Below are 25,293 nucleotides of genomic sequence, written 5' to 3' on the forward strand. Positions count from 1 at the left end.
TGAAGGCCTAACACTAATCAATGAATATTTTACATGTGTTATCCATTACCTAGTCACATATAAAAAATGAAATTCTAAGATAAGTTATTATTAACGTTAACCTAATATGTGATTACTAGAACATGTAGTGAATGGTGGAAAAGAAAATAAAAATGCTTAAGAAATCATATGAATGAGCATGATTGTCAATCGAAAGCTGAATATGGTTTTTGTTAGAAATCACATGTATTTTTTATGATAAACAAAATATATAGCATAATATTTTATTAAGTAGAAAGTAGCTATCAATAGCTAAATTATCATTATCTGATAGCTGTTGGTAGAATAGCTTATCTGTGTAAGAATGTGTAATATTTTTTATGTAGATCTCAATTGAAAGTCATTGTTGTAAGTGTTCATTCCATAATCATCACTGACTTAATGGATAGATAGAATAGGATGGCTAATTATAAATACTCGATGCTATGTAATTATAATTAAATAAAGTGAACCATCAATGGCTAAGGAGAACAAACTTTCAATGGTTAATGGATAAGCCTATCAATGGCTAAGAAGATTATACTGTCAATGGCTAATGTAGCAAGTAGCAATTGATAGCGACTTAACAGAGCATGAATATCAAATCTTACAGAGCACATGGGTTGGTAAAAGATTTTAGTAAAAAATGGGAGTTAAGATAAAATATACTTGTGATCTTGGATAGTGAAGAAAAAGAAATATTTCATTTTCATGCATGACAAATTGGAGAGATATTCAAAGCAAGATATCAGGACACAGTCCAGCCTCATTTGTCAAGCCTCTCGGGAAAGAGAATGAAGAAGTAATCTTGATGGACCTCGAAAACTGTGTTATGTATTGTCTAGCAAGCGTTGTTATTTGGTAATTTATAAACCAAGTAGCAGCAGTGTATTCTCTAATAAAAAATCAAAATAGAGTTAAGGATAAGACGAGAGCACCATCTCTTAGAAAAATACTGTAAAACGTAGCTGTAAAATGTAGCTATAAGATTCTTATAATTTACACAGATTATTTCTTCAATATATAACTCAGGTGTCAAGTTAAAAAAATACCTGAAATTTTTATGTCATGTGTTCTTACTTCAGTTTAGAAATTGTTCAAGTTAACAAAGTTGAAAAATTATAATTTGTATTCAACCCCCCATTCTAAAAATTACTCATACATTGATTGTTGGTACATATCAATTGGTATCAGAGCAAGCCCTCAACCTATATAAGGTTTAAAGATCTTGAAACTATACAATCAATCATGGGCAAGAAGGATATTGGTGTGAAGTTACAGTTCTTGAAAGAGAATATCATTCTCACTGAAAAGTGAAGATGTGGCTTCACTTGATATCTCAGAATGAGAAGTTTGTCAACTGCATTGACAATGGTCCTCATGTTTCCATGGAGACAATTATAGGACTTGAAGCAGTTGATGGTACCATTGGTGCTGACAGAATAGTGGTAAAGAATCCAGATGACTACTTACCAGAAGATCTGGAAGAAGTCAACAAAGACAAAAAGAATATGAACATTCTGTTTAATGATATTGATTCTGACATATTTGAATGTGTCGTGAACAGTCCCATAGTCAAGGATGTATGGGACACCCTTCAAACTCTCTGCGAAGGATCTGAAAAAGTCAGAGAAAACAAAATACAACTCTTCATACAATAGTATGAGTACTTTCACTCTATCCCCGGTGAAGGCTTGAGTGATATATTCAACAAATTCTGAAAAATATTGAATGGTCTAAGGTTGCATGGAAAAGTCTATCTAGTTAAGGACTCTAATCTGAAGTTCTTGAGATCTCTTCCAAAGAAATGGAAGTCAACAGTTGTCTCTGTCAGAAATTCATATGATTACAAGGAATACACTCTTGACAGATTGTATAGAGTCCTTAAAACGTATGAGATACATATGCAATAAGATGAGAAAATTGAAAAGGGACAAAGGAAGGACAAATCTGTAGCTCTTGTAGCATTAAATCACTGTGAGAAGCAAGTACAAGTCAAGATGGAATCTACAATAAATGAAGTTGAGGAATCAAGACCAAAATCATCAAAAGTAAAAGTCAAAGCAATTGAGTCTGACAGTGACTCGTCCTCAACTGATGAGCTTGAAGAGCTAGATGAACATATGGCTTTTCTGTCAGAAAGAATTTTTAACTTGAAATTCAAAAGAAAATCTTCCTCCAAGCCATTCAACAAAGAGTTCAACATTAACAAAAATTTGGTTGAAAAATCTAAACTTAAATGCTATAATTGCGGAATAGCTGTACACTTTGTAAATGAGTGCAGAAAACGAAAGAATGCCAAGAGTATTGAAGCTGTTGATTATAAGAAGAAATAATTTGATCTCCTAAGACAAAAGGAGAAGGCTTTAATTACCAAGAAAAAGGACCGGGCTGATGGAGATGACTCAGATAAAGAAATTGAATATGTGAATCTGGCACTGGTAGATAATAATGAAAATCTTGAAACTAGTCCATCAAGAAATCAGGTAATCACTACCAATCTATCTAACCTGCGCAAGAGTGAATGAAAATAAACTATAAATGATATGACTTCTGAATTGTATAATTTGCATGTTTCTCTTAAATCTCTCAAGAATAAAAATGCTTGAATTAAAAAATCTAATTATTTACTAGTTGAGAAAAATACTCTGTTAGAAACTCAGTTACATGAACTTGTGAAATTGAAAAGAGATTACTTCGTAGTTAAAGATGATTTGCTTGATGTGTTAAAAAGGGAAAAAACTCTAAAACATTAACTTGAACATGAACAAACTGTTATTTCTAAATGGAAAGAATCAATAAATGCGGCCAACAAGATCATAAAAATTCAAGCCATTGAATCCTTCTGTGATATATTGCTGGAAACATGGATAAAGTTAAGCTTGAACCTCTTAGTGAAACTTGTGTATCAACGGATAGTGATTATCTGTTGAAAGATAAAGGTTCAATGGATAAAATTTATCCCTCGAAGGAATTAATCAATTCTCCCAAACTGGAAAAACTCAATGAGAAGTATGGTCCAGTTAGAAATAACTTTGTGATTGGTGAGTGTAGCAAAGACAAGCAACAAAATATAGGCCATATATTCAATAAGCAGTTGGAGGATAAGGTTGAGACTATGATAGGAATTAAGAAAAGGAATAAAAGAAATGGCAAGATATGAATTAACAAACATAACAACTACACTCCAAATAAGTATACTCCGAGAAAATCTTGTACTAAGTGTGGTAGTTTCAATCATATGTCTGTTAATTGCAAGTCTATGTATGTGCCTATTATGCTTATGACTAAGATGTTTATGTCTTCATGCAATTTTTGCCTATGTCAAATATGTTTAATCAAAATTGCAATAATATGCCATTCATTCCTAATTCCCATTTTTCTGCATATACCATGCAATAGAACATTAATGAAATTAATAATATGTGTAATCTCCCATGAATGATATGCATCCGTGATATTTTGCATTTGACACTACTAAAAATAGTGGATTAGACATTATATTTTATACATCAGTTAATAATGACACCGATGTTAAAAACCTTTTTTACATCGTTTAACTGAGAATACTTGAGGTGTCCGATGTCTATGACTCTTTGTTTAAATTAAAAAACACAAATACACACATACAAATCAAAATTCAATACACCTAAATCTAAAAATAAAAAAAATACAGTGAACCCACTTATCTCTCTAGACTGCCTCTCGATAGTGTTTTTCTCTTCTGGGCTTGCTCTCTCTTGAGGGTTCAGATCTAATAGCTCTCTCCCCCAGTTGTCTTCTCTCTGTGCTCAATAATTACTAGTCTCTTCTCATTTCCTTGGAATCCGAGGTCGGAGATTGAAAAAGATGAAGTCGGAGTTCAATTAATGACAAGTCGGAGATCAAGAACTATAAGTTAAAGTTTGAAAAGGTCAAAACTAACTTGGGTAAAGCTTTAAACACCAAGTTTTAAATTGGGGGTTCCAATTCGAAACCCTATTTTTTTTTAATTAGTTCATACTTTAATTTTATTTAGGTTTCAATAGTTAATATTTAATTGGAGTTGAGTAATGATTCTAATTAAGAATGCAATTTTAACATCTCCACAAATACTCTTCTCCTGTTAGTAAAAAGGTACATATTTTTTTGTTGATATTTTTCAGAAAATAAAAGGCATGACTATTAACAAGTGCATTTCTTCCAGGAAGCATGGAACTTCCCAGTGCCTTTATTAATGTCAACACGACTCTAGTGTATGATTTTCTGATTTTTATAGTTTATAGTACATGATATTCACATGTTCTTTTTTGTGAATACATTAATTTGATATCATTTCTTAATCCACTTGAATTTTAACTTTGGTTTAGGAAGCAAAAAATGCTTTTAAAGCATTATTGAGTTCAACAAATGTGGCGCCCTACTAGAACTGGGAGCCGCAAGATTATCCTCTTAGAGGTGTTGAATGATGATGATCTCTTCTGGGAGCTACTACATACTCAATGTATTTTATTTATTAATTTTTTCTGCAAATTAGTTAAGTGTTGTCCTTCCTAAAAATGAAGAAGCTTACATGAGAGGTTGGCTGAGGAATATGGATTGAGCTTATAATAAAGTAATCACGGGTAACTGACAATACATTGTATTCGATTCTGGATTTATATTTCTTGCAGAAGGTGTACACATAAAATCTTTTCCGACATACCATTTATTAGTAGCTTGATTCTTACTTGTTTCATGATGTGATGTTTATGGGACATTGTATGGAGTGCAGAAGGAACAACGAGGGGCAGTGTATTTGAAGTGTATGTTTACTATCGGAAGATCGATTATTAGCGATTCTTTACGGCAGGATCAAAGCAACAACTTTCAAGCTTATAGCGGAAACAGATGAACAAGTTGGGGTATCATTTTCGAGACCACGGGATCCTTCTCTCCAGGGAAAACTAGTTCCCCTAAATATTGACAAAAGGTTTTAGTTTCCCTTTCTGATCATGGACATCATATTTATAGTGTTGAAATCATAGGTGCATCTGTTCAAGCATACAAATTTATTAAAACTCAGTTTTTGTTCTCTCTTTAGGTTTATATTGCTTCGTGGTTATCCTGGTTTCGATTCCTATGCCATTTATGAACACTTGGCCATTTCTGAGATATGAACACAAATATCTGTATAACTGAAACATGTGATCCTCACGAAATGATTTTGGTTTGGTATAAGTGGGGACAATTTAATTTTTTTTTATTGAATGTCAGCACACTGGTATAGTGTATTAATGTGTCATCCGTTCTGCAAGATTATCAGTCCGTTTTCACTTCTTAGATTAATAAAATAGGCGTCAATTGTATAAATTGTACAAAAAAGAGGCTTTGGCTTTCATTTTATTGATATAGCATTCTCGAGTGTATCCATTACTCAGAGATTTCCATTCTATTTTATGATATAGTCTTGTGGTTATTCTATTTGGAAGCTTACACATATGAAGCATGTTTGAAGTATGAGAAGCACCATACCATATGTAGTAGGGTATCTGTATCGAGGTGGTTAGGAAATTTTTAAAGTAAATGCATGATCTGTAGTCTGGAAAGTAGTGTTGTCATTGAGCTTATAAATACATGTTTAAGATGTATTTTTATTTGTGTATTAGGCAATATGTTATATGTATTTATGTTTTTCTTCATAATTAACAATACATGTGAAATTACAGTGTTATACCTTTCCCATTTTCCCCCCTTTACATATGTTTGCTTGTTCACACCATTTTCCATATCCATTATTCACCCTCTGATTCTGTCACGATCATTTTTTCCATTGTTTTTGTTTGGGGGAGGTCACTTTCTTCCTCTCCTGGTTTCCTTTTTATGTTTAGTTTAGGTGAGTTTAATTGATCTTTTCATGCCATGGTTTTTTATGAAGATGTGTTACTTTTAGTTGCTAAATATTGCAGTTCACCGTTTATGCGTTGTTTTTATTCTTAAAATTCTGTATGTAGGCCAAACAATTGACATTTTTATATAGTGTATGTACTAGATGTTTTCTTTTTTCCTTTTTGCTAATTGAAGATGTAAGTTGTATTCGGTTTATCTTGTATTTTTGAGGGGTGTGTAATTGAGATACAATTAACTTTAACATGAGTTCAAGGAAGGGCATCCCATAGTTTATCGAGCATTTTATTTTATTTGATTTTTCTATTTCTTCATTATTTCCTACTTTTATGACTTATGTTCCTGTGATTTCAGTGAACAATGAAAGGTTTCTTTAATTTCACAACACATGCTTGGGAAAGCTTCAGGTTCAAACATTACAAGACAAAAACAATATTGTAACAAACGTGCAAGACATTTGGATGGGAACTGTAGTTCAAGTTCTCAGGGAGTCGTTGCTCTGCCAAATGGGAACTGGGCAGCATATGTTTATGTCAATAATGATTGGATTCTCCTAGGGATATTTGGATCGGAGAAGGAAGCAGTGATAACATATGAGAACACAACCCTCAACATTTAGATGGAATGCTGCAAAAGATACTTCCAAGGGATAAACAATGGTGAACATGACCCGCTTACTCTGTAACAGGCTAGCACTAATAGTATCCACTTGTCCAGTTCTGTCAATATTCCCCAAGTGAATGGGGAACAAGAGTGTATACGCACCAAACTTTTTGGGAAGGTACTTACTCATACTGACGCAGGCAGAGCGGACAAGCTTGTTATTCTGAGGATATTTGTTGGTTGCTTCCCATCTATTCCTGATAGGGATGAGTCAAGTTTGGAGGAGTGACCAATCAATGATGTTGAACTAGGTTTTTATGACCAGTCCATGAAACTGTGAAAGTTTTGGTACTGTTACTGGAGGAAAAACAAATCTCATTCCTTATCAAAGGGCTGGCGCAAATTTGTGCAAGAAAAGGACCTGAGCTCCGGGGATGAAGTTATTTTCTTCAAGTGTGAGCATGTTGAGGACACATCTGTTGGTGACACGTATTTTATGATTGATGTGCAAAATGCTACTAAAGAACAAGTCGAGGAAATTGGTGGTAAGATGGGGGAAACTGTTGTTTACCAATCCAGGTGTGGGCTTTTGGCAAATTACACCTAGTGACGAGTTCAGATCCGGGGGCCTATCAAACAGAACCTCTCCTTGCATGTAAGACCTACTTGCCTAGCCGTAAGTGATGAATTTCATATACTGTCTGGTCACACATTCTTCATATTTAAAGCTGTTATTGTTGTGTATGTGGTTTGTCAGATGTTTCTTAGTGCTCATTATGCCGGGGAGGATTTGTGTCCTAAATTCGAACAGGGTGAGCCATGGAAGAAAGTTTTTGGACCAGTTTTCATTTACCTGAACTCCATAATGGATGGAAAGGATCCACTTACACTTTGGGACGATGCCAAAACTCAGGTGGTTAAGTGCCTTGTAGAAAGGAAAAAGCTTTTAATTGCATCTGCATGCACTCTATTTATGTACAGAAGCCAAAGGAAGATTTCAGACTACTAATAGATGTTAATTTATTTTTTAATATTTTAATTTCTAACTGGTCCCTTTTTTTTGTGAAGCACTTGTTAGGAATGATGATGTGGGCCAACTATCAAACCTCAATTAGGTTAGTTGATTCAAAGCTAGCATTTTGTCTGATTAATGTACTAATACACCATGTTTATGTAATTTTCCTTTCATGTATTAATTACAGAGATGCTATCCAAGAGATTTGAAAAGGAGAAAATGGTGAAAGTTTTTCAAAAAAATTAAGCATCAGGTCAAATCGAATTTGTGTGGAGCCGAGTTCTTAAGAGATGTTCAAAGATGTGTTGTATGTGTTGTATGAGTGGTATTTTGATTGTAGTAGACTTTAGAATTTTGATGTTGCTTTTGTACATGATGGCAATTAGATTAGATTTTATAATTTTTATGTTGGTTTGTTGTTTTCATTGTTGTAGGAGATAGACCGGGTTATTAATGATTATCAAAATTATGCGATTTTGATTTTTTGATCTTGTTTTTTTTGTCCAAGATTTGGTATTTTTGGGTGTATATATATGATATGTGCACGTAAATGTGTCAGATATAAACATCAGTTGATATATACAACTTGTTCATAACTGATGTTAAAGATTCTAAATATATCAGATTTATTTAAGAAACCGATGTCAAATCTAACATCGATTTTTCTTTTCAGTTAAAGATTCTAAATATATCAGATTTATTTAAGAAACCGATGTCAAATCAAGCCTCTAACATCGGTTTTTCTTTTATAGGCGATGTAAAAAGGTAACTTTGATATCGGTTTCATGTTCAAAACCGATGTCAGAAGAAAATTTTGACATCAGTTTTATTTTTAAAAACAATGTAAATACTGATTTAGAAGCTATTTGTTAGATCATATAAAAGCTATTTAGAAAAGATTAGAAAAGATTGTAATGCAGCTTTTGTTTAAAAACAGAGAATATATATCGGATTGTAATCCGAAATCGATGTTAAAGATTTTTCCAGACATCAGTTCATAACTGATATCATATGAGGGTACCTTTCTCTACATTCGCACAGACATCGGTCAGGAAAATGTTTAACATGATTTTCTGGTCGATGTCTATTGAAGTTTTTCTAGTGGCATGATTCAAATATTATTAATTCTAATCATGGATCCAAGGCTAGAGTATATCTTGATCCTCCAGAGTGTAGATTTAAGATTTGTAACATGTCAAAGAAAGCATCTAACAAAACATGAACCAAGAACACTTAGTGTAACGCCCTCCAAATCCGGGGTCTCGAGTTGCGGGTTACTTGCCAATTACCAACATAATATAAACCCGTACAATAATTATACAACCATATATCTAACCCCTTAATATTCTATCTAGGATCCTTAAGGTTAAGGTATAAAGACAAGAACAAATACTACATTTATTACAATCCCAAATTAAAAGTCTTACAAAGTTCTCTTTATTACAAACCAGCTATCTAACCATGTTTTAAAACTAAATTCCTTTTATTCAAACACTTACTACATTTATCTACACTACACCTGCTCAGGAAGTTCAAAGCTCTCTTCTTGAATCGGGATTAGCACCCTTGGTGCCGGAGGGTCACGCCTTTCGACTCGCTTCTTTACCACTCGAGTGCGAATGAGTTTCATTTTCCTCCTTTACTGTAAAAGAAGGTGAGTAACAACAAAAAGGGTGAGCCATAGTTGCTCAGCAAATCCACAATATGTATATAGTATCATAAGAAAGCTTAAGTGAATCTGATATGAATCAGTAAATCATATTATATATATATATATCTATATGTCTCTGTACAAGATAAAGAAGACCGCTATCGGTGATTATCAATAAACTACACTGGACACAAGATCAACATTCACACCTATATCTTGCTGATCCGTCAGGATACAATGCAGATCTATACATACCTGTATAGATCGATTCGGGTACCCATGCTCTATGGCCCGATAACAGAGATCCGGTTAATTCCCGGCCCATAGGGTTCAGTTCATCACTGGCCCTTATCGTAACAATCCAGTCCACAGATGAGCATCCGGAACAATCAGTATGCTTTGATATATCCGAACATCAAGATGTATCAGGATATAGATATTGCATAATCTATTGGAATATGAATAGAGTATTCAATATATCAAGAGTAGTCAGGAACCAAAATGAAAGTGTGATCAAAAGAACAGTAATTGTGTATCAGTTTTTGTGGAAGGAACTATCAATATTCATTGAATCGGGAATTTGAATAAGATAAAACAATTCACTATTCTGGGTTTAGAATAAGGGAAAAACTTTCCTGATACGTGGTCTACCTCAGGTCTGTCACAGTTCTTTGACACTGGCTTGAGCTGCCTTGTTGGATTCATATCTATCAAGGAAAGATACTCATTTAGTTGACTCATACCTTAATCGTAGATCAACCCGAATCCACATAGCTCTTATTGTCTACCCGTACATTTATATCTGACTCGTATAATAATTATCTAGTAATTAAGACTCGACTGACCACATAAATCACTTAACATATAAGTCATTAAGTCCCTCTAGGGATTAAAACATTTTTAGAATTGAAATCGGATCAATATTCGCATTATTAAACAATATCTGACTCGTTTACTATTTTTTAGAATTTATTAGACTCGTCTTCTAATTATTAGGGTCCATAAATAAATAAATATCAAAAGCCGACTCGTTTCCGAAAGAAATTAAGATTTAAAACTATTTTTATTGGAAACAAATCATTTTTCTAAGTCTAAGGCTTTCGTTTCGTTTAAAACGGATAAACCGTTCAATTATTAATCAATAAATGAGAATAAATCAATTATTATTTAAAATAGTTAATTATTCAAAATAATTGAACCTCAAATATATTTTTAAATGATTATTTAGGAAAAATCTAAATTAAAAATGACTTTCCATAATTTTTGGAATTAAAATGAATTTAAAATAAATTATCCAAATTACTTGATTAATTATCAAAATAATTAATCAATTTTAAATAAATAATAAATAAAGAAGTTCGAATTTTGGAAAATATTTCAGATTTATTTATAAAATAAATCAGTTAATTAATTGAATTAATTAAATTAATCTATTAATTCATTTAAATAAACAAAACTGATTTTTAGAATTTACAAAAATAAAAATAAAAATAAAATCCAAAAATAGTTTTCAGAAATGGACTTTGGGTTTAATTGGATCAAAACCGGGTTTTAAAAACGGGTCAAACGGGTCACAATCCGGGTCGGTGAAGAACACCACCGGAATCTGGGATGAAACCCTGAATCCGGCGACTTCACCGGACTCTGGTGAGTACCGTTTGGGGTCAAAAATATATTGTTTGGCATCATTTTGGTCCCAAACCATTACAAATCACTTCACCCTTTTGATTCAGGCCACAAACAACCAGAATAACCCCTAGATCACGTTGTCCGATCAATGGAACTCAACTCCAGCCAAAACATCGTTCTTGCAGATTTGTACATAAAATTACATATTCTATATCTCAAATCAAAGCTTATAACCTGTTCAATAAAACCCCTAATACCTAACTAACTCAGATTACTCTAAATCAAAAACGAACTAATCAAAAATTGGGTATAAACCCTAGTAATCGAATTCACATAAACATGAATCGTTTGATGAAATTGATAGCATAAATCGACTGTACAGATTCAAACAAAGCTATATCAATCATCAAATCAGTCTAAAAACCCTAGAATCAAAAAGCCCTAATTCATTCAAGAACCCTAGAAATTGAAATAAAAAATCTACGGATTAAAACATGAAATTTATGTTATAAACTTAAAAAAAATATCAAGAGCATCATTTTGATTACTTACATGATATCAATTGATGCTCAGAATCAATCGAAATCATAGCTTGAATTTTTTGACCCGAATTCGAAACCTTAACCCGAAAACAGAGAAATTATCTGATTTTTCTGATTTTTAGTGATTTAATTATAATTAATTAATAAAAATTAGGCAATTAATAGTTGTAAAATAATATCCCTAATTAAAATAAAGACCCCATTATATCTCTTAATAAAATTAATTGGCCCTTAATTAAAAAATTTTGGGGAATAATTTCTTAATTGTTAATATCAAATAAATATAAAATATATGCCAAAATTTCCCAAAAATTGTGAATAATTCATAAATTCAAAGAAATGAAATAATTAAAAGTCCCATGACTCTATAAAAATAAAAATATAATTTTTGTGGGGTTCTTAGCACCCATAGGGGCCCGGAAAAGTCATTTTTCGCGAAAAGAGAAATTTTCTAAATTAACTGGATGTTCAGAATATCGATATGGTATAAGCCATACTAGGAAAAATAAGGCCAATTATTTTATATGAAATATCAGCTATTAAAACGAAATTTGGGCCGTATAATTTTTGATATAAAATCATTTAACTTGAAATAAAATACCCGATAAATACCTGAAAATATCTCGAACTATACGGAATACATACAACACATAACAACAAATACTTTACGACCAAACATATTTAATGATATAATAAAACACATAATACGCCTTAATTATGCTATAAAACAGTTGTAATTTCTCAATCGTTACACTTAGGTACCAAAGTCGAATTGAGTTGGTTTTGCTTGTGTGCAGGGAAAGAAGAGAAATCTCTGGTATGTGGATAGTGGTTGCTCAAGATACATAATTGGTGATTTATCCCTGCTCACAGAGTTGGAAGAAAAAGCTAGCCCAAACATTATCTTTGGAGATGACAACAAAGGGTATACTGTGGGATATGGCATAATTTCAAAAGGAAATGTTATCATTGATCAAGTAGCACTAGTTGAAGGACTGAAGCATAACTTGCTGAGTGACAACCAACTTCGTGATAAAGGTCTTAAAGCAGACTTTGATCTAGAAGCCTGTGTTGTTATAAACAAGAAAAACAATGAAGTGGTATTAACTGGAGCCAAAAAAGGAAATGTCTATGTAGATGACTTCAACTCAACAGATACTGATTCTATCACTTGTCTTCTTAGTAAAGCAAACATTGATGAATGATGGATATGACATAAGAAATTGTCCTATCTCAACTTCTCAATAATGAATGATCTAGTTAAGAAGGACCTAGTAAGAAGAATTCCAAAATTGGAATTCTCCAAGGATAGTCTTTGTAATGCTTTCCAACTTGGTAAGCAAAAGAAAATATCTTTCCGAAGTAAGACAATTTGCTCTATTGACAAACCCTTGTAACTGAAAGGCATATGTCATAGCCTATTTGTTTATTCGAGGATTTAACTCAACTCAACTCAAATAAGAATGTAACAAGTAAATAGTGGATCTATCATCAAAGAGATCTCACAAAGTAACATCTGTCAAAGGATTCAGAAACAATGTTCATCTACAGACTTGAGGAATTTCTTCACTGGAAAAAGTTCAAGAAATTGATCAAGGCTCAGTGATATAAATCAAGATTGTGGATTTAATCAAGTGACAGAGATCTTGTCAGGGTATCAAATAATAACAGGGATTTAATCTGAAGAAAATCAAGTTATCAAAGTCAAGACATAAAGAAACGTCACGGAAGTTAGTCACTCATGAACCAAACAGTACATCGAGTGTCAACATTGAAGTGGTGGAATTGATTTATAATTTTTAGTGATTTTCAGAAGATTTTCAGAAGAATGGTTGCTGTTCAAGACTAGTATTAATTCTCTATTAATTAATTAAGTCATATAATTTAATTAAGAAAATAAATTATATCTGCAAAGATTAATTTATTTATTAATTGAATTGATTGATTAATTAATTCTGAATTAATATTATGAATTTTCAGAATTGATTTTAAATTTATATTCAATATTAATTCAGCATGACAATCTATTGAACTGATATGACAATCAGATTGTCATATTGATTGTCTTGCTAGTTCAGGTGATTGTCTCACCGATTGTCTTGTTAGTTCAAGTGATTGTCTCACCGATTGTCTTGCTAGTTCAAGTGATTGTCTCACCGATTGTCTTGCTAGTTCAATCAGATTGTCTCACTGAAAGTCATGCCAATTCTCAGATTGTCTTGCCAGTTCAATTCAGTTATGTTGATTAAATTATAAAAGACAAGGAGCAGCAGATCATTCAATACACATTGAATACATCTCAACTACCCAAGAACAAAAGAACAGCAACCGCATAAGCATTTCATCTCTCAACTGCATATTCAGATCATTAATTTCTAGCAACTAAAGTTAAATCTAAACCACTAGAAATCATTCTCTTGTTCGTGTGTAACTATCTAGCGGATCAAAATCCCTAGAACTTAATCTCAAATTGCTTCTAGCATTTGATCTTTTTATTGCAAAAATAGAAAAAGTTCTTGTCGAATTTATTCTAGATTTGTGATAATTTATTTGAGATTAATCCCTTGTAAACGATACCGTTGTTGTAACACCTTTCAAGTTTAATAATAGTTTTATTTAACTTGAATTTTGTTTCACTTTTTTATTCCGCATTAAATTCAATTAAACGGTAAAGTTTGTATTTAACCCCCCCTTCTATAAACATATTGGGACCTAACAATTGGTATCAGAGCCTTCTGATTAACGAACAAATCAAGATCCTAGACTTTTGTGATTTTTCAACTCCTTGAAATTTTATTTCTTCAAAAATTCATAATGACTTCACAAAAAGTTGGAACCGTTAAAATTCCACTGTTCGATAAAGAAAATTAAATTATGTGGAAGAAGAAGATGCTCTTGTTTTTACAAGTTGCAAATCCCAAATATCTGGACGTGTTAAAGAAGGGTCCAAAAATTCCGATGGTTATTGAACCAGAGGTTATAGAAGATAATGTTGTACTTACCAAAGCTAGGACCTATGCAAAAGAGCCTGAGGATTTTACTCCCGCTGAAAAGGAAGAAGCCTCCTTGGATGCCAGCCTTCAATTAATTTTAGTTGATTCCCTTGATCCCTTGATGAACAGACATGTAATGAACTGTAAAAATTCCAAACACATCTGGAAACTATTGAGGTGATTAATAAAGGCACAGAGGAAGTTAGGAAGAACAAGTTAGAGATCCTAACCTCTGAGTATGAACATTTTAAATCCAATCCGGGAGAAGGAATTACTGAAGTGTTCGAGAGGTACAATGCATTGATCAACAACCTGAACATAAATGAAAAATATTATTCAATCAGAGAGGTCAACAAAAAGTTTCTTTTAACACTGCCAACTCATCTTGAACATAGAATCACTGCCATAAGAGAAGCGAGAGATCTGAGTGAGATTTCTTTGGAAAGGCTCTATGGTTTGTTAAAAACCTATGGGTTGGAGTAGATTCAGCAGAAGGAAGTCTACGGGAAAGATAGAGTGGTCAGCACGTCTACTGCTCTAGTAGCTGAACAACAACAACAACAACAACAACAACAACAACAACAATAACAACAATCTCAACAGTCAGAGAGAATGGTACAGTCATCCAAGGCTGAGGAAAATGTGATAGTAGCAGAATATGATCCTCCTACTACAAATCAATCTGGTGATGATTTTTACTCTTTGGAAGAGCTGGAGCAATTGGAAGATGAGTCAATGGCCCTGATTGTCAAGAGATTCTCCAATGTCAGCAGTGGTGGATACAAAACAGGGATGGTTGATCGGAGCACCATTTAATGCTTTAACTGCAATGAGTTGGGACACTTTGCCACAGAATGCAGGTGTTGGATTTTTAACGCAGCGGGGGCAAGGCAAAACACTTTTACACATACAAAAATCCAAATAAAAGCATATAAATCGTGAATAAAAATTCGAGGGATCGAATCTAACCTTTTAAAATAATTCGGAGACAATGATCAGAGATCCTTAGCAGTTGCTCCTCAAGTGTGAAGCACTCCACCGGTATCCACCAAGAAAACGATGTTAAGGAGGAGGAAAGAGGTGGAGAGAATTGGGTTTTCCAAACTTTTTTGGGTTTTCGGGTTTGATGTGGGTTAGAATAAAATAGGGTCTATAATAGTGTATTTATAGGCAAAATTTTCAGCTGAAATTTTCCCATAAATAATATTATTATTATCCCATTTATTATTCTTATTAATAATTAAAATACCTTTTAATTATTAATCCTTTTTCTAAACCCTTTAGAAATAATTCCCTCTCTTGATTTAATTTCCAAAAATTAAATCCTTTAATTAATAATATTAAGAACTTTTCTTAATTAATTTATAATCAATTAAATCTCTTTTAATCAATTATTAAATTTTCCAATTAATTATTTATTTCACAAATAAATAATTAGTAGCCATTATTAATTAATTCCTCCACCATTAAATCATTCTCTTTTTATGGTATGACCCTGTAGGTTCAATATTAAGCCGGTAGTAGAAATAAATAATAATAAAACTATTTTATCATTATTTATATAAATTCTCTAATTTATTAAATATGATTAATTAATTAATAACATTTATTCTACATCGTGAGTGATGCTTCTCAACATATCGCGACTATCCAGATAATATGAATTCACTGCTTAGAATACCAAGAACCTGTCAGTGAATAGTTACCGTACAATAAACTCCTTCTACCCTATAATGTCCCGATTAAATACAAGGCATGGATCTCGTGTCAAGCCTATCTAATTCAATCACTTGCTTACCATTTACTATGCATAGTTCTATGCAAATTAGAAACTCCTTTCTAATTTCATTCACTCTGGCCAGAGATTCCTGAACTAGCATAAGTGGATCAGCCTTGAACATTCGCTTCCTTCACTGGAAGGGGTAGATCCTTTATTGATCATACACTATCTTCGTGTACAAATTCCTATACCCAGAAGAGCCCTAATAATTGTCCCTGGAGACTAAGAACTAAACCAAAACATAGTTCAGTGTACACAAGATGACTATGATGACCTCAAGTCTAAAGATACTTGTACAACTATCACTCTGCGAACAACCGCTGACACGTGAGTGAACTCCATCAGTTGTTCAGCTGTGCGAGTCATGTTCAGTGAACTTATTCTATAATAAGCACCTACATACTAGCTATAGTGTCACCACACAAATGTCTATGAGAACAGACATCCTTCATAATGAAGCAAGCATAGTATGTACCGATCTTTGCGGATTATTAATTACCAGTTAGTAATCCTATGACCAGGAACTATTTAAGTTTAGAGTTATCATCTTTTTAGGTCTCACTATTATGATCTCATCATAATCCATAAAAAGCTTTACTCTAAACTATGGTATATCTTATTTAAACACTTAAATAGATAGAGCCCGTAATAAAAATAAAACAAGTCTTTTATTAATATCAATGAAATCAAAACAGATTACATAAAAGTTATTCCTAAATCCTAATACACGATTGGACTTAGGACATATTCCTTTCAATCTCCCACTTGTACTAAAGCCAATCACTCTGGTATCTAATACCCATCTTGTCTTTATGACGATCAAAGTGACTTTCATAAAGTAGCTTTGTGAGTGGGTCTGCTATGTTGTTATGTGTGTCAACTCTAATTCAATACAATACAAGAAATGTTACCACGCTCCTACTAACCCTTTTGTAGACCCATGGTTCATCTTCGTTTTTGATAAAATCAAACTCTTTGATTGTCTCATCAAAACGAATGTTCCATCTTTCGAGAAGCCTGCTTTAAACCACATATGGTTCGCAGCAGCTTACACACTAGGTTTTATTTCCCTTGGAAAGAAAACCATCTGGCCATCTGCCAGATTTCATAGTCGTAGTAAGCAGCATTCGCAAGCAAAATCCGAACTGATTTTAACAGGGCTACAGGTAAAAAGTTTCATCAAAGTCAATCCATTGCCTTTATTTGAATCCTTTTGCCACAAGCCTGGCCTTAAAGGTCTCCACCTGGCCATCTGCTCTAATCATTCTTTCGTATACCGTATACATAGATTCCATTCCGGATTTCATGGCACTATACCATTTCTCTGAGTCAACACTACTCATAGCCTCATTATAGGTCATAGGGTCGTCATCATCAATGATCGACAACTCATTGTCATTCTCAATGACAAGGCCATATTTCCTCTCAGGTTGGCGAGACACTCTCCCTGATCTATGAATGGGCTGTTCCACAAAAGGTTGTTCAGTCAGAACAGGTGTTTCCACTTGATCCGTAGTAGTTTGTGCTTCTTGAACTTCATTAAGTTCAATTTTGCTCCCACTGTTTCCTTCAAGGATAAACTCCTTTTCCAAGAAGGTGGCATGTCTGGAGACAAACACCCGATGATCGGTGCAAAAGTAATACCCTAAAGTCTCTTTAGGATATCCCACAAAACTACATTTTTCGGATCGATATTCCAGCTTATCTGGGTCAACTTTCTTGACATAAGCTGGACATCCCCAAATCTTAACCTGTTTAAGACTCAGTTTCCTTACTTTCCATATCTCATACGAAGTTTGAGGAACAGATTTTGGAAAGCACCTTATTCAGTTAATATGCTGAGGTTTCCAATGCATAACCCCATAGGAATACTGGAAGATTTGCATAGCTCATCATGGACCGAACTATGTCTAACAAAGTTCGATTTCTCCTTTCAGATATTAATCTGGAGGAGTCCACTGGGAGACTATACCATTTACTTTGAGATAATCTAGAGACACTCCATTAAAGTATTCACCACCTCGATCTGATCGAAGAGTTATAATACTATATTTGGTTGTTTCTCCACTTCATACTTATATTCTTTGAACTTTTCAAATGCCTCAGATTTGTGTTTCATCAAACACATATCCGAATCTAGATCTATCATCTATGAAAGTAATGAAGTACGAAAATCCACCCATGGCTTGCATAGACATTGGTCCACATATATCTGTGTGTACCATTCCTAGCAAATTTGCAGTCCTCTCTCCATGTCTACTAAATGGAGACTGCAGTGCCACTATGAAGTGAGATTTTCATCATCCCTTTTCTTTTATTAGTTTGTTCAATCTGAAGTAAATTATGTCACATATATACAGACCATTATTTAAAGCACCACGTCCATAAAGAATATTATCTCTAAGAATAGAACATTCATTATTCTCAATAATAAATGAAAATCCAGCCAAGTCTAACATGGGAATAATATTCCTCACAATCGAGGGAACAAAATAACAATTATTTCAAACAATAGTCTTGCCCGTAGGCCTATGAAATGAAATGATTCTACATCTTCAGCAGCAACTCTTGCTCCATTTCCCATCAGTAGAATCACCTCCTCTTCCTCAAGAGTCCTACTTCTCCTTGGTCCCTGCAACAAATTACAGATTTGAGAACCACAGGAGGTATCTAATACCCAAGTAGAAATTTGATTTAATGACATATTCACTTCTATCATGAACATACCTGAATCAGAAGCGGTAGTCTCACTACCCTTCTTCTTCTTCAATTCTGCAAGGTAAACTTTGCAGTTCCTCTTCCAGTGCCCCACCTTGTTACAGTGAAAGCAAACAACTTTGCTCTTGGGGTCTTCAGCTTTTGGTGGAACCGGCATTTTCTCACCTACTTTCTTCTTCTTGGAAGAGTTCCTCTTCCTTTTCTTAGGATTGGAACCTTCACCAATTAGAAGAACAGAACTCTTCTTAGGGGGAAAATTCGATTCCGCAGTCTTCAACATGTTGTGGAGTTCAGGCAGGCTGGCATCCAACTTATTCATGTAAAAGTTCACAACAAACTGCGAGAACGAACTCGGAAGCGATTGCAAGACCAAGTCTTGGCTCAGCTCCCCATCCATGGCAAAACCAAGTTGTCCAAGACGTTCAATCAAATTGATCATCTTAAGTACATGGTCATTAACAGATGATCCCTCAGACATCCTACAACCGAACAACTCCTTCGATATCTCATATCGAGCTGTCCTCCCTGCCACATCATACAACTCTTGTAGATGCATGAGGATAGTGTGAGCATCCATATGCTCATGTTGCTTCTGTAGCTCAATGTTCATGGAAGCTAGCATGATGCATTGAGCAACATTTGCATCATCTATCCACTTACGATATACAACATGTTCATCATTATGCGCATCACTAGCAGGTTCAGTAGGCTTAGGTGAGTCAGTCACGTATTCCAGCTTCTCAATCCTGAGAACAATTCTCAAGTTTCGAAGCCAATCAGCATAATTAGGACCAGTCAATTTGTGAGCATCTAGTATGCTCCTGAGTGATAGTGCAGAAGACATAACGTACAAAGTAAATCTGTAAATGATAAACACATAACAACACTTAGCAAATATTCGATTTCATTTTAAAACACTATATGAATCGGGTCTTTATTCATAAGTGGCTCCCACTAGTTTTCCTAATTTATTCAACCCCCTACGTGAAAAATTAAGCATTCATAATGATAGTGGGAATAGGGATCCTACATTCCATTACACAACCCCGGCTGTGGCACGAAACGCCATGTAATATTCAATAGGCAGACAATTCTTGTCAATTACATCTTATGTTATTCCCTAATCAAACTTTAGCCTCTTGAATAATTGAGTCACGACTGTGGCACGACAAACTCAATATTCTAAGTCAAGTCTAACCAAAAATTCCGTACAATTGAATCAGTCCCCAAAGGCCCACGGCTGTGGCACGTAACGACCTTTAGATTCTTATTCAATGTACACATCTCTATGTAATAGACAAGTATTTCTTATTTCGAAATCAAAGCCCTCGGCTGTGGCATGAAACGACAATGATTCAAAAATAAGAACTACTTTCTACCATGTTGGAAGGCTATGACCGACACAAGCCCGTTGTATCATTGGCCAATTACTACTTGATATTATTTAATTTTAGAGGGATTATATTATGTTACAATCATAATCATATTATAAAGAGATTCTTCCTTTTAAATTAAATATTTTAAATCAATAATCAATAATCAGACGATTCCCAGATCGGGTGGAGCATTGTCAAGAGGCGTCACTTAATAACCCTTTCTTACAGATAGAAATCTGTTGTTGACAGAATCATCCTTTCTCTCATATCGAAAATTCATATTCAATTACGTGTTTCACAAACACAAGAATCTCATGATTGTATTCATAATATTGTTATTAAGGTTATGAAACAATTTCACTATACTAGGTTGTCTAACAAACGCCTTATATTCATTTAAGTTCACCTAAATCTATCATCGCATGATAAACTAAGTATATATCACATATATAAACATGAATAAACATCAAGGTAGGCATGTTACATCATCTAGCATATAGGTCTAAGCATTATACATCTCTATGTATCAAATGAAGCATTTAAAAGCAATTAAAACAGTCAAAAACAACTTTAAAACACTTCATGGAAATATAAACAGTTCAAAACTTTTATATAAACTAAAATTAATCACTCCATTAGATCCGTCTTGGAAAAACGAATCCAACGGTATATTGCACGCCTAAAACGGAGTTACGAAACTCCCAGAAAATCAATTTTAAAATCAACAGAGGGGCTGTAACGCATTACAGGAACGCGCTACAGGACCTATAACGCATTCCGTTGATGCGTTACACCCCTTTTAAGCTTTTAAAGGGTGTAACGCATTCTACAAATGCGCAATAAGCCTTCCCTCGCGCGTCCGCCACATGCGCCCGACATAACAGCCGCCTGATGCTTTCTTCTCTGTCGACTTCTTGCTTTGCTGTCAACATCTTTCCGTGACTTCTGTGCTTCTCTTTCTTTCCGTGCAGCAGTAAAAACAATAGCAGACAAAACAGGAGTACAGATATACAAAGCAGATAATATATATATATATACAACATATTATATATATATATGATTAATTAATTACGAATTTAATTTTAAGAACTTCAAAAATTCATAATAAAAAATCTATACATCCTAAAATTATGAAAAAAATACCCAGACGATCTACAACACTTGTAGAACCCAGATCAACATTCAAAATTATTACGAGAAACGATTTCTCATCAGACAAAATTAATCCATGATATAACTTGTAAAAAACATAATTAATTCATACAAGCACATAAAATTCTGAAATTTTTACCACAGATCTATATGCATACAACCTATGCTCTGATACCAATGTTGGATTTTTAACGTAGCGGGGGCAAGGCAAAATACTTTTACACATACAAAAATCCAAATAAAAGCATATAAATCGTGAATAAAAATTCGAGGGATCGAATCTAACCTTTTAAAATAATTCGGAGACAACGATCAGAGATCCTTAGCAGTTGCTCCTCAAGTGTGAAGCACTCCACCGGTATCCACCAAGAAAACGATGTTAAGGAGGAGGAAGGAGGTGGAGAGAATTAGGTTTTCCAAACTTTTTTGGGTTTTCGGGTTTGATGTGGGTTAGAATAAAATAGGGTCTATAATAGTGTATTTATAGGCAAAATTTTCAGCTGAAATTTTCCCATAAATAATATTATTATTATCCCATTTATTATTCTTATTAATAATTAAAATACCTTTTAATTATTAATCCTTTTTCTAAACACTTTAGAAATAATTCCCTCTCTTGATTTAATTTCCAAAAATTAAATCCTTTAATTAATAATATTAAGAACTTTTCTTAATTAATTTATAATCAATTAAATCTCTTTTAATCAATTATTAAATTTGCCAATTAATTATTTATTTCACAAATAAATAATTATTAGCCATTATTAATTAATTCCTCCACCATTAAATCATTCTCTTTTTATGGTGTGACCCTGTATGTTCAATATTAAAGCGGTAGTAGAAATAAATAATAATAAAACTATTTTATCATTATTTATATAATACTCTAATTTATTAAATATGATTAATTAATTAATCACATTTATTCTACATCGTGAGTGATGCTTCTCAACATATCGCGACTATCCTGATAATATTAATTCACTGCTTAGAATACCAAGAACCTGTCAGTGAATAGTTACCGTACAATAAACTCCTTCTACCCTACAATGTCCCGATTAAATACAAGGCATGGATCTCGTGTCAAGCCTATCTAATTCAATCACTTGATTACCATTTACTATGCGTAGTTCTATGCAAATTAGAAACTCCTTTCTAATTTCATTCACCCTGGCCAGAGATTCCTGAACTAGCATAAGTGGATCAGCCTTGAACATTCGCTTCCTTCACTGGAAGGGGTAGATCCTTTATTGATCATACACTATCTTCGTGTACAAATTCCTATACCCAGAAGAGCCCTAATAATTGTCCCTGGAGACTAAGAACTAAACCAAAGCATAGTTCAGTGTACACAAGATGACTATGATGACCTCAAGTCTAAGGATACTTGTACAACTATCACTCTGCGAACAACCGCTGACACGTGAGTGAACTCCATCAGTTGTTCAGCTGTGCGAGTCATGTTCAGTGAACTTATTCTATAATAAGCACCTACATACTAGCTATAGTGTCACCACACAAATGTCTATGAGAACATACATCCTTCATAATGAAGCAAGCATAGTATGTACCGATCTTTGCGGATTATTAATTACCAGTTAGTAATCCTATGACCAGGAACTATTTAAGTTTAGAGTTATCATCTTTTTAGGTCTTACTATTATGATCTCATCATAATCCATAAAAAGCTTTACTCTAAACTATGGTATATCTTATTTAAACACTTAAATAGATAGAGCCCGTAATAAAAACAAAACAAGTCTTTTATTAATATCAATGAAATCATAACAGATTACATAAAAGTTATTCCTAAATCCTAATACACGATTGGACTTAGGACATATTCCTTTCAGCAGGAAGCCAAAGCAAGTAAGGAAGAACTCTTATGATTCAAATCAGAAGAGTAAATCTGAAAGGGCTTACCTGGCAAAGGGAAGAAGCTGGGATGATACTGATAGTGAAGATGAAGAAGTTGGGAATCTTGCTCTTATGGCTATTGATAGAAATACTTCATCATCAAGAAAAGAGGTAAACTTCACTAATGCTGAATTAGTTTATCATCTAGGAGGTTCCTTAGATTGTGCTTGTCGTGATAATGAAATGTTAATTCAACAGATCAAAGACCTTGAGAAAGAGGTTAATGAATTAAAACTTATGCACATTAATCAAGACAAATTAAAAGAACAAGTATCTTTTCTAGAGAATAGAGTTAACTGTTATAGACAACTCGAAACTATTCTCAAAGACAAGATCACCGGTCTTGAGACTAAGGTTAAAGCTTACTTTAATTCTTGTTCGAAGGCTAAAGAGTTCTACAATAAGAAAGCTGTTAATCAAACATCTGGAATAGGTTTTGATTACAATAGTGCTATTGGAGAATTATGCATAAACTCCCCTCCTCATGTCTGTGCTAAAGATAGGAAAGTGCCACATATGCTTAAGGGTGTTGATAAACCCCTCTATAAAAAATCAATTGATGAACCATTTGATGAGACCTCCTTTATTATTCAAGAAGAAATACATGCTGAAGATCTTGCTAATGAGAAGGTTGTTTCCAATTCAAGTGTGTCGAAAGTTCCATTCAAAATTGTGAAAGCAACTGAGAATAACTCAGACACACATGAGTCGGAAAACAAAAATGCCATGTCTACCATGCATAATTTGCCTGTTGTTAATCCCTCTCATAAAGTATGTGGTGTTCCTAATTGTATGTCTTGTGCTTTTAATTTGATGTATGTTTATTTTAATGGTAAGCATGTTTCTAGTGATAAGACTACTCCTCGTCAGCATGTGAATAATATGAAGCATGATAGGTCTAAGACTGCTAGTCCTCTTAAGGCTAGAAAAGAGACATTTGTGCCTAAGCCTAAACAGAAATTTGTTAAGGCTGTTTACAAGGTCAAATGTCCAGTCGTTGAAAAAGTTGAGAACATAAAAGTTAAGAATGCTGTTTTGCCTGATAAAGGCCAATTCTACAAGTATGCCGGACCCAACCAAATTTGGGTTCCGAAGAAGGTCTAATCCATTTGTATTGCAGGGAATTAAACAGGTGGAACCGGTAGTGTGGATTCTTGACAGCGGATCGTCAAGACATATGACCGGAGATAGAGCCCTGCTATCAAATATGGTTGAGAAAGCTGACCCAGTAGTTACCTTTGGAGATAACAACAAAGGTTTAATTGAGGGATATGGCTGCTTGCAATCTGGAAATGTTATCATTAAAAATATGTATATTATGCAAGGACTTGAACATAATCTGCTTAGTATCAGTCAGTTCTGTGACAAGGGCTACTATATTTTATTCGACAAGCTAAAGTGTCAGATCCTGCATAAGAAAAGTGAAAAACCCTCCTTAATGGGAATCCGAAAAGGAAATCTGTCCGTAGCTGACATGAACTCTGGAAGCAGTCCTGAAGTCAATTGTTTCTATGTAAAGGCATCATCAAATGAGAGTTGGCTATGACACAAGAGACTTTCCCATCTCAATTTCAGAACAATGAATTCTCTTATCAAGAGAGAATTGGTCAGAGGTCTGCCTCAACTGGAATTCTTCCCAGAAGGACTGTGTGAGGCATGCTAGAAAGGAAAGTCAAAGAAAGCAAGTCACAAAGGCACTGACACATCCTCTATAACTGGTGTTCTTCAGTTATTGCACATGGATTTATTTGGACCAGTTAATGTTCTTTCAATGTCAAAGAAGTGTTACTGTCTTGTGATAGTTGATGACTATTCCAAGTATACGTGGGTTTTATTCCTTCACTATAAGGATGAAACTCCACAAGCTGTGATTGATCATATCAAGTTGATCGAGTTAGAATCTAATGTCCCTGTTAGAGCGACAAGGTCAGATAATGGAACAGAATTCAAGAATTCACTTCTTAATGGATTCTGTACAGACAAAGGGATTACCAGACAATATTCAGCCCCCAGAACCCCTCAGCAGAATGGAGT

At 33.8% G+C, this 25,293-nt stretch overlaps 1 long non-coding RNA gene across 14 annotated transcripts; it reads left to right on the top strand.

Moving 5' to 3' along the window:
• The first annotated feature begins 3,649 nt into the window (after nucleotides 1-3,649).
• Nucleotides 3,650-7,989, top strand: LOC141666741 (uncharacterized). 14 transcript variants are annotated; one of them, XR_012552346.1, is made up of 8 exons: nucleotides 3,650-3,947; nucleotides 4,164-4,253; nucleotides 4,368-4,673; nucleotides 4,772-4,969; nucleotides 6,238-7,141; nucleotides 7,244-7,399; nucleotides 7,555-7,601; nucleotides 7,689-7,989. It is a non-coding gene; the product is annotated as an uncharacterized LOC141666741 (long non-coding RNA). The 14 variants fall into 14 exon arrangements; XR_012552345.1 differs by having other exon boundaries at nucleotides 4,368-4,622; XR_012552347.1 differs by having other exon boundaries at nucleotides 4,368-4,612.
• Nucleotides 7,990-25,293: the final 17,304 nt, after the last annotated feature.

This window comes from Apium graveolens, chromosome 6, assembly GCF_009905375.1.
Source record: "Apium graveolens cultivar Ventura chromosome 6, ASM990537v1, whole genome shotgun sequence".
NCBI classification, from domain to species: Eukaryota; Viridiplantae; Streptophyta; class Magnoliopsida; order Apiales; family Apiaceae; genus Apium; species Apium graveolens.